The following is a 9,299-nucleotide window of genomic DNA, read 5'->3' as shown; positions in this document are numbered from 1 at the left end:
TTTTCATTTGACACTGTCTCACACACATCAAGAAAGCCTTCACGGATTGCAGTATATACAATTTTATTTAAAAACATTTTTTGATTCCGCCTTGGACCTATATTTGGTTGGTGCTTTTTTCAATTTACCCTTTTATGTCAATTGGTTTTGTGTTTTATTTTTTCCAATTCGTCAATGGACACTATACTGAAGAGAGAACATGCATTCGACATCTCAATGGAACATTGGCACCCCTTTCCTCGTCACATTCTGAGCACAGACTGAAGAGAGACTTGGCATTTGTTAACATCACTGCTTGGCCTGTCCTAGATGGGATTATATGGGATGCTGTTGAATTTCAAATCCATGGCCCCACTGAAGTCATTAATGTCCCTAATGTGCTTAAAGTTAACATGGGGGATGTAGTTAAACAAAACATACGTTCTGATGATTGGGATGTTCAGGCCGTAGAGCCATTGTTTTCTGATTTGTAATATTATGCTGCCTTTGATACTGAAGATTTGTATTTAGAATCTGCTAATTATGGTGATTTATTTTGTTTCCAACATTTTGGCAACCACTACCTACATAAAACTAATTCCAGAAGGAGTGCTGTCAATTATACACAGTGGGAGCATTGCCCAGCTCCTTTGCAAGGCAGTTCGAGTACCTTTTTGGAAAAGTACACTTATTTTACCGACTTTAATCAGTCCAATTCCGCTTCATTTTATTTTAAAATGACAGAAAAGTCCATGTTCAAAGTTAGACTTACCGATACTAAGTTATTGTACTCGAAGTCCTTTCTAGACCAGCTAGCTGTTGGAGGCTACGAGTTATGGAAGGAAACAGTTGACCTTAAATCAGTTTGGGGTTCTAAAAGTTGGCAGGTACAAGGTGCGGATTCGTGCCAACATAGTTTTCTGGGTTTCACTGTGGTAAATAAAATATTACCCTGGCAGAATTTCTAGGCATTAACAAAGTATCATGCATCAAATGAGAGACAGGATCCGTGGTGTCCAAGTTAAATTGGGCTTTATTCCAATAACTCGAGTCAAAGGGAGAATCAGTTCCATCACCACAGAGGCTCAGGAAGGGTCATCTAACAATTATTTACTGAACATAGTATATATACATTTCTTGTACATAGGCTAAGCAGAGCAAGAAAGAAAATGAGATAAGAACATGTGGGTGTACATGAGGGTGTGTACTTTGATGAGTCATAGGTAGGTGATAGGTAGGTGTCATAGGTGGGTGGGTACTTAGAGGAGGAGTTTGGATAGCTAGCTGGAACTATGCCCTAATTGTGCAACTTTGAGCATGACGTGCAATTGACATGTAACTGGGAGGAAGCTGACTTTCAACCTAGTAGAGAGATCTCTTGTGTCAAGGCGACCAGCACATCTAGTACAACTGATATGATAGGGGATGTATTATCTGAAGCAAAGGTTGTTCGTCACTAAAAGACAGAGAGGGCATATTAATTCGTTCATTGCATGAGCTTTCTATGGGTGCAAGCACTGTAATTCACTTAAATGGAGACAGAATGGCTAGGCCCTATCTCCCTCGGACGGGTTCTGTTTACTTTTCCTCACCGGGCAGGGATGCCACTCTGTACAGCAAACAGATAACTGTTATTCATAATACTGTCTTGGCAGGCCTCTTGCTGGGCTTCTCTCGGCTGAGCTAGAAGCATGCGAGGTCAGAGGGACGTAACTGCAGCTTCAGTGTGTCAGGAGTCATGAACTGCAAATACATGGGCCTTATGCTACCTTAACGTTTGGGAGACTTTGATGACTGGCATTTCTAATGCAGGACATGATTGCAGGGGCCTAGTGATTCAGGCCACTACGAGGAAGTGCATGGGTGACATGCACATGACATGTAACATAGGGTATATGTAGTGGACATTTTTGGTTAGGCAAAATATCATTTTCCTCATTCCCTCCTTGTCCCCTACATAACCCTTTAGGATACATCTATATTCATGAGACCGTATAGTTCATCATACAGAATCATTTGTTCATCTTTAACTCTTTTGTTTACGTGGATGTGGAATACAGGCAGTAGCACACAGGCCGCAAATGGCCGGGCCACACTGCAGACAGAGACAGCAAGCAAATATCATAAGTAGGATCATTCCTAGGAAGGTCAGCACTTTCCATCCCCAAGCAGATATTATACCCCAGAGCCAACTGGACCAGGTCCATGTGCCTGGGTCTTGATGTATGGCATGAGCAATCTTGTGGAGCCTTGTTATTGCTTCGTACACAGATGGTGCATTATCTGGGATGAAAATGCAACAACTAGATCGGATGACTCTACAAGCTCCACCCCTATCCGCCAAGATGACGTCTAGAACGAGGCGGTTTTGAAGAACGACAAGTCTAATAGCAGACTGTTCCTGGGTTAAGTTCGCCAGGGCAGATGCAGTCACATTCACTACTGCTTCAAGAGTCCTTGTTAACCTGCGTATCAGTTTACTGTTTTGGACGGGGCCAACGAAGAAAAAGAATCCTTTGTTGAAATCTGTATATTGCTCCCAAGTTGTTTCAGTCTGATCGATCCCTGCGGAATCTGTCTCTCTCCTTTGTCTAACATGTTCTAGTCGTGAATCTCAGTGATAATTGGATGGGGCTAGAAAAACGGGTGGCAATAGGAATGCTATATAACAAGTCCCACCCCAGTCTAGGGGCAGATGTACATAGGCTGTCTGACCACAAATGAAATAGGTATGGCGTGATGTTTTGAAAGAAGAAAGTCCTTTATCGTTAAACTCCACTACAGTGTTACACTCGCTGTGTCCCATAAGTACTGAGCCTTTCTTACTAACACATAGGTCACCTATTGCTGGCAGGACTGATATAAACGGTGGACCTGTATTTTGCTTGGGCTGAACATTTAACATTATAAAATTAACAGATGCATTTCCCTGCTCGTACTCTTCATTCTCTAAATCGGTTCCCTTTCTTTGGGGGAATCCGTCTTTGTCTGGAAAGCATGCTTCATTCATTACTTTATTCAGGTTTCCATATATCCAGCCACCTGGATAAGCTATGTACTTTCTATCTATTGAGGTCATTAGAGCAAACCATGCTCCACATGAACCATTGTGTGAGAACGGTAATGGGTAGAAGGGCAAGACTCCCTTCGTTTTCTGGTAAGGGGGCAGTTGGTCACATACCCAGCAATCAGTTGCATTGCTGGTCTGGTGAGAATGGTGTAACATACGAATAAAAGTATTGTTACGTAGTGCAAGTCGATATGACAATTCATGAGGAGGCAGGTCACTGAATGTGTGCTCTGCGGTGCTGTTACTGGAAGAATGTATATGTGAGGAAATGGGAAAGAAAACATGTAGCAATAAACTGATACCAAATATAACAATGCACAGAATAAAAAAAATGATCAAGGTAACTATACATATACTGCGTAAACTCTTGCAGTATTTTTCCTTCTTATCTCTCTTCTTGTTATTCTCATATGTGATCTTATACATGTCAGAAATCTAGCCTAACCGATTCACCACCGAGTGGACTTAGACAATTAAACTACGTCTGACTTACTGGATCGCTACTTAAACCTATACTCCTGCTGTGGAGTCTTTTCTAGCAAAGGTCAGTGTTCTTTATAAAAGTTCCAAAGTTCCAAATAGTCCAACGTATCTTTTGTAGTGATGAAGGTGAGTTCGGCCTTTACGTCCTTCCACCAACTTCGGTCCTCGTGGTTTCGGCGTCTTCCAACGTGGCTCAAGGGGGCTTGATCGGTCAAGATTCCGGACACAAGTATAGAATCTTCTGGTGCTATGGCATGTTCCTTGACCTGGGTGTTGTCAGGGAAGGCGGCAGCAACCTGTGAACAACAAGAGAGTAATGTAGACATCAAGGAAGCCAGGTAATCTGTCAGCATGTTACTGTCAACATCAGTAATTTCTTAAGCATAGGTGTACCCCACATATGGAATGAGCTACCATTCGCATGTAAAAGAGGGCAACCGGCAAGGCCACCATCCAATCCACGCCTTTTTCTGTACAGATCTCAGCAACTTTTGTCTTAATTTGTCTGATTATGTCTTTCTACAAGGCCTGCTGCTTCTGGGTGTCGTACACAATGGAACTTCCATGTATAACCTAACAGAAGTGACACTTGTTTCATTAATTCAGAGGAGAATGGCTGATCGTTATCAGAATAGATGACACGGGGCAATATCTGGGGAAGAACTCGCGCACTAATTGCCTGGCTGTTGTCACAGCAGTGTAATCTGGAACTGGATATGCTTCTGTCCATCTAGATAGTGCACACACAACTACTAAGACATACTTGTAACCTCTACATCTGTCCATTTGGATGTAATCCGTCTGGAGAACCTCAAAAGGGTGGTCAGGAGGATGAAATCCGCCTTGATCCACCGGAATGCCTTTACCTGGATTGAACTGGCAACAGATCATACATGTTCGCATATTCTGTAAGCTGTCTAACATTGCTTTTTCTCTTAAGTGTGCTGGACTATGGGCTCTGTTGATGATTACTTGTACCATAGAATCTGAAAGAAACCATGTGCTTTTTCCCTTAGTCATCCAACCTTGGTCAGTCTGGACCCCTCCTTGTTCAGTCCAATTCTTTATCTCATCTGTTGTGGCATGTGTCTGTATGTCAAGTACATCTTGAGTGGGATCCCTGACTGTCATACATGTTGTCAGTAATGGTACCTCTGTCTTTGTCGTGTCTGTTGGTGTCTGTGCTGTCTGGGCTGTAAGTTTTGCTGTTCGGTCTGCCAGGTCATTACTCTGGGAAATGGTGTCTGTAACTTTGGTATGAGCTTTGCACTTCAGGATAGAAATGGCTGTAGGTAAATGTATGGCTTCTAACAGGGCCTGAATAAGCTGGTCATGCTGTATCTTGGCACCATGAGAGGTCAAAAAAACCTCTCTCTTGCCACAGGACCCCAAAATCATGAACAACGCCAAAAGCGTATTGGGAGTCTGTATAAATGTTTACTTTCAAGTGCTTTGCTCTTATGCAGGCTTGTGTCAGAGCAATGAGCTCTGCTGCTTGAGCAGACAGTGTGTCTATTTTCTGTGTCTCTATGACTTCTGTGGTCACGGCATACGCTGCTACTAACTCTCCTGCACTCGTTCTCATGCATGATCCATCTACATAGAGCGTCAGGTCAGGGTCTGGGAGTACAATATCTGTCAGGTCTTGTCTTGGTCTTGTCACTATATTCATAACTTCCACACAGTCATGTGGTGGTGTATTTACTGTACTTGAGGGCAAAAGTGTTGCAGGATTCAGAATGTTACAACGTCTGATCTCTATGTGTGGTTGAAATAATGTCAGTTCATATCCTGTCAGTCTCGCTACAGTCAAATGTAAAAATAAATAAAAATATGGCGCGTGATATAATGCTCTTTTTAATTCCTCAAATGCCAAGGTGTGTTCTTGTGTCCTAGGGAGTACAGTCAGAGTGGCTGCCTTCTGTGTAGTTAACTGTATGAGTGGTTTGGCTAGATATGCATACTGGGGAATCCATTGCCTACAGTAAGAAGTGAGGCCAATAAAGGCACGTACTTCCTTTTGTGTCCTGGGCTGTGAAAGGTTAGTAATGACCTGTATGTGATCTTGTGTTAGCTGTCTACCCTCCTTGGAAAGCAAGTGTCCTACTACACCACTTGTATTGTAATTGTAACAGAATTGTAACTGTCAGTGATGCATTCTCGCATTCTGTGTCTGATCGTGCAGTAACCAGGATGTCGTCTACGTACTGTATCAGTCCTGTGTTGGCAGGCATGTGAATACTGTCTAGCCGTTTCTTTAGTGTCTGACTGTAAATGCTAGGGCTCACTGTCATCAATCTAGCAAAAATGAATTATATAAAAATAAATAAATAAATAAAAATGAATTGTCAATTCAAAAGCACAATTTCTATTTTGGGGAAACCTCTTTCCAAAAGCTCTGCAGTATACAAAAATCCTACTCTAAATCTTGGGAACAGTATGACCATACCACCTACAATATGTTCTCTAAATGTATTTGAATAAATCCAAATTATTCTTGTCATAGACAGAAGGCCTAGAGCCTCGCCACTCCTCACTCCTTTGAGAAGCAGCCCCTCCCTCTAGAATTATGTTCGCGCTCGGAGTTTTGAATCAAATCCAAGCCGGGCTTCACTGTGATCTAACATTGAATGACTGCCAGATGCTTAACCCATCTGCAAGAGCAAGACTCCTGCCAATTATTCTGTTTACACTATTTTAAACTATACATTTGCAAGCGTGACTTATCTGTAAGGAAGAGCAACTATTTGTACACAAGTCAGAGGGGCTGGGGAGGTAACTTCGCTATGAACTCACTCCTTGCTCACCTACCCCTCCCCTCAGAGCCAGGAGCTGGCTCAGTGTCAAACATCACTTAGAGGAGACAAGCCTCTTACTCGTCTCTGCTTCTCTAAAATTGGGTCGCTGCCAACGCTGAGCTCATTGAAAGAGTCAAGCGTCTGCCAAGTTCCTTAGAGAGTGAGCTGCAAGCCTCCTCCCTCCACATTCGAAGGAAGCTAGTGTAAGTCGGAGGAGTGGCCCTCCCTTTACATAAACAAAGGGATCGCGGAAAGAATTGGGTTATGGCCAATAATAACAAGACAGGCACGGCAAGAGGGAGTAACCCTCCCTTTACATAAACATCTGTCCCTGGGAGTCAGCCAGGAGAAGTTGTTCAGCCACTTCAAGGTCGAAAAACACATTCTAAGTAATTCAAAACATAACTGTTCCCAGGACAGAGAGCTTAACCCACGTTCTCCAACTTAACTGAAACAAATTTAAAACGTTGTAAAAAGTAAATTAATAAAGATATATTTTTTTTGTAACTAAGTGACATGCTAGCATGTTAAAATAATTCTGTTACAATGTACTGCTACTTAGAAGCTCCACTTTCTAAAAAACACTTTTGTCTAACTAATTCAGCTAGAAGGCAAGAAATTTGAAACATGGGCATTTGTTTAGCAGGCAAATTAACACACAAATATGGGACAATGTGCTTCTGCACACAAGGCTACGCATTTTGCAGTTGAGAGAAAAAAACGAATTATCATGGACTGTTGGGTTGGGACTGTTCTCTGCATACATCAATTGAAGCTTCTCCACTAAATGTTTATCTGAAACCATCTGTGTAAGCATTGCAGCCTAACTGACCTCTGAATCAGACATAATAAATCCTATTTTCCAAGTTTTGTTTAATGAACACTGCTTTTATCGTGCAAGAAATAACCTTTCTATCAGCAGCCTGTCAAAGTACATAGGTGAGCCTTGAAACTAAATGAATGCAAATTAAACTAATGTAGGGGACACATAGCAATGCATTAAGATGGTGGTGTATTATAGCTATCAAAAAGAGCCACGTTCATTAATTTACAAACAGCCATTTTTCCTAAGTAAGTGTGCAAGCTAAACAAAATAAATAAAAAAATAAAAAACATGTTTTCTAAGTGAGTCTATTAACTGTCACAACGCTATTCTAAAGGGCAGCTTGCATTGGGAAAAATATTCTGTAGAAACATTCCTATTTAAATAAAAACACACTGTTGCAGTACACTAATTAAAAGCACTTTCTCTAATGGGTCTATTCTATAATTTCTTCTCATCCGTGAAAACATTAAAGCACTCTCCGTGCAAAAACCCTTATCTCAATAAGACTGGTTTATTTACAACTACCGACCTCTGAGTCAAACGCATTAAATCAAGTGTTCCAAGGCAAACCCTTTACAAATACACTTCTTTACTCTCCATGCAAGATTTTACCATTCAATCTGCAAACTGACTACGCCCATTGGATAACATGGCAAATCGCACCTCCACACAAAACATGCCTTTTTCCACCACTTCCACAGCTCAGATCATTTTCAAATTTGGCATCACAGTAGTCCAAGCGATTCCCTAAATCCTCACCAAAAAGCAACCAAATCCCTCCACTGGAATGGGTACGTATTTCCGCTCAAAAACACGCCCCCCACAAACACCAAAAAACACCAAAATCCCTCAACACCTTGTTAAACAGCATGTTAAAACAAATACTGCCTACTCGGTACAAGATATTAACTCTTTGGCAGCTGAAGCACAATCATTCCCCAATGACTGCAGTACATGGGAAAGTCATGAACTCATTCCTCCACGTTATCACATAACACGTACGCACATCTTCAAAACGTTTTCTCCAAGTACTTGAAAGAGATCTAGCTCTCTCCTGCCTAACGTAATGATAACAAGCTCTGCACAAAACATAACCACATGGCGCTATTCACAAGCCATATTTACAAGAAACTCAACAAGTCACGAAAATGACACGCTATTCACAAGGCAAATTTACAAGGCGCTATTTACAAGGAACTCCACAGTAAACTTATAGCTCCAACTCTAACTCTAGCTAGTTCTTCTGAGAGGACGTGATTCTTTTTCTTTGGCTTTTTCCTCTGCTAGTTTATTTCTCTCTACTTTGTTGAATTCTTTCTCTGTTCTCCTATGTGACTCTTTGCGCCATAACTCAATAGCGTCTTTCTGAGAGGGTCTTGACTTCTTTTATACATATCATGACCAGGTGTATCTCTTGGCGGGATGTTAACTGACTCTTCTAGTATACCTTTCCTGATCCCTAACTGACGTAATTTTGAAAACAGTGGCATGTTTGAAATCAAAAAAATGAAAACACAATACACAAGAATAGACTGAAACAGGTAACAATCATTCACACTAGAACATCATAACATTGAAACACTAAAACAGATACCATTACAGAGAGTTAAACATGTACTTGAAAAACAGTTTTGTGCACTGAAAATACAGTACAACCATACCGGTCCCAAAAATTGAGACACGTCTTGACCGGGCCCACGTTTAACCGTGGACCCGTCTTGACCGTTCCCACCTTTTACAGTGGGCCCGTCTTGAAACTTGATGCATTCCCCATAGTGGTACTCACCGGGAAAGCAGAACTTGAAACTTGAAGGCCTCGGAAACTTGACTTGACTACGCTTGCGCCTTGGAACAGGTGGACCTCTGGAGACCTCGGACCTTGCTCTCTCACGAGCTGGGCTCTGGTTGAGATGATCCGCGTTCCTCACCGCCTCACATGGATGCCTAGTCGCAGTCCGTCTCCTCCGTGGGCCTGAGGGAGTGGCAGGAAGTCCTGCTGGAGCACTTTGAAGTCCGTCACGGCTGTAGAAGGGGGCAAAGACTAGACCGACAACTCCGGCGAGTGGGGAAAGGGATATGTCCCTGTAAGGGCGCCAAATTATGTGGTAAATAAAATATTACCCTGGCAGAATTTCTAGGCATT

Source organism: Lissotriton helveticus, chromosome 9, assembly GCF_964261635.1.
Source record: "Lissotriton helveticus chromosome 9, aLisHel1.1, whole genome shotgun sequence".
In the NCBI taxonomy this organism is placed as follows: domain Eukaryota; kingdom Metazoa; phylum Chordata; class Amphibia; order Caudata; family Salamandridae; genus Lissotriton; species Lissotriton helveticus.
Note: the sequence above shows the minus strand (reverse complement) of the source record.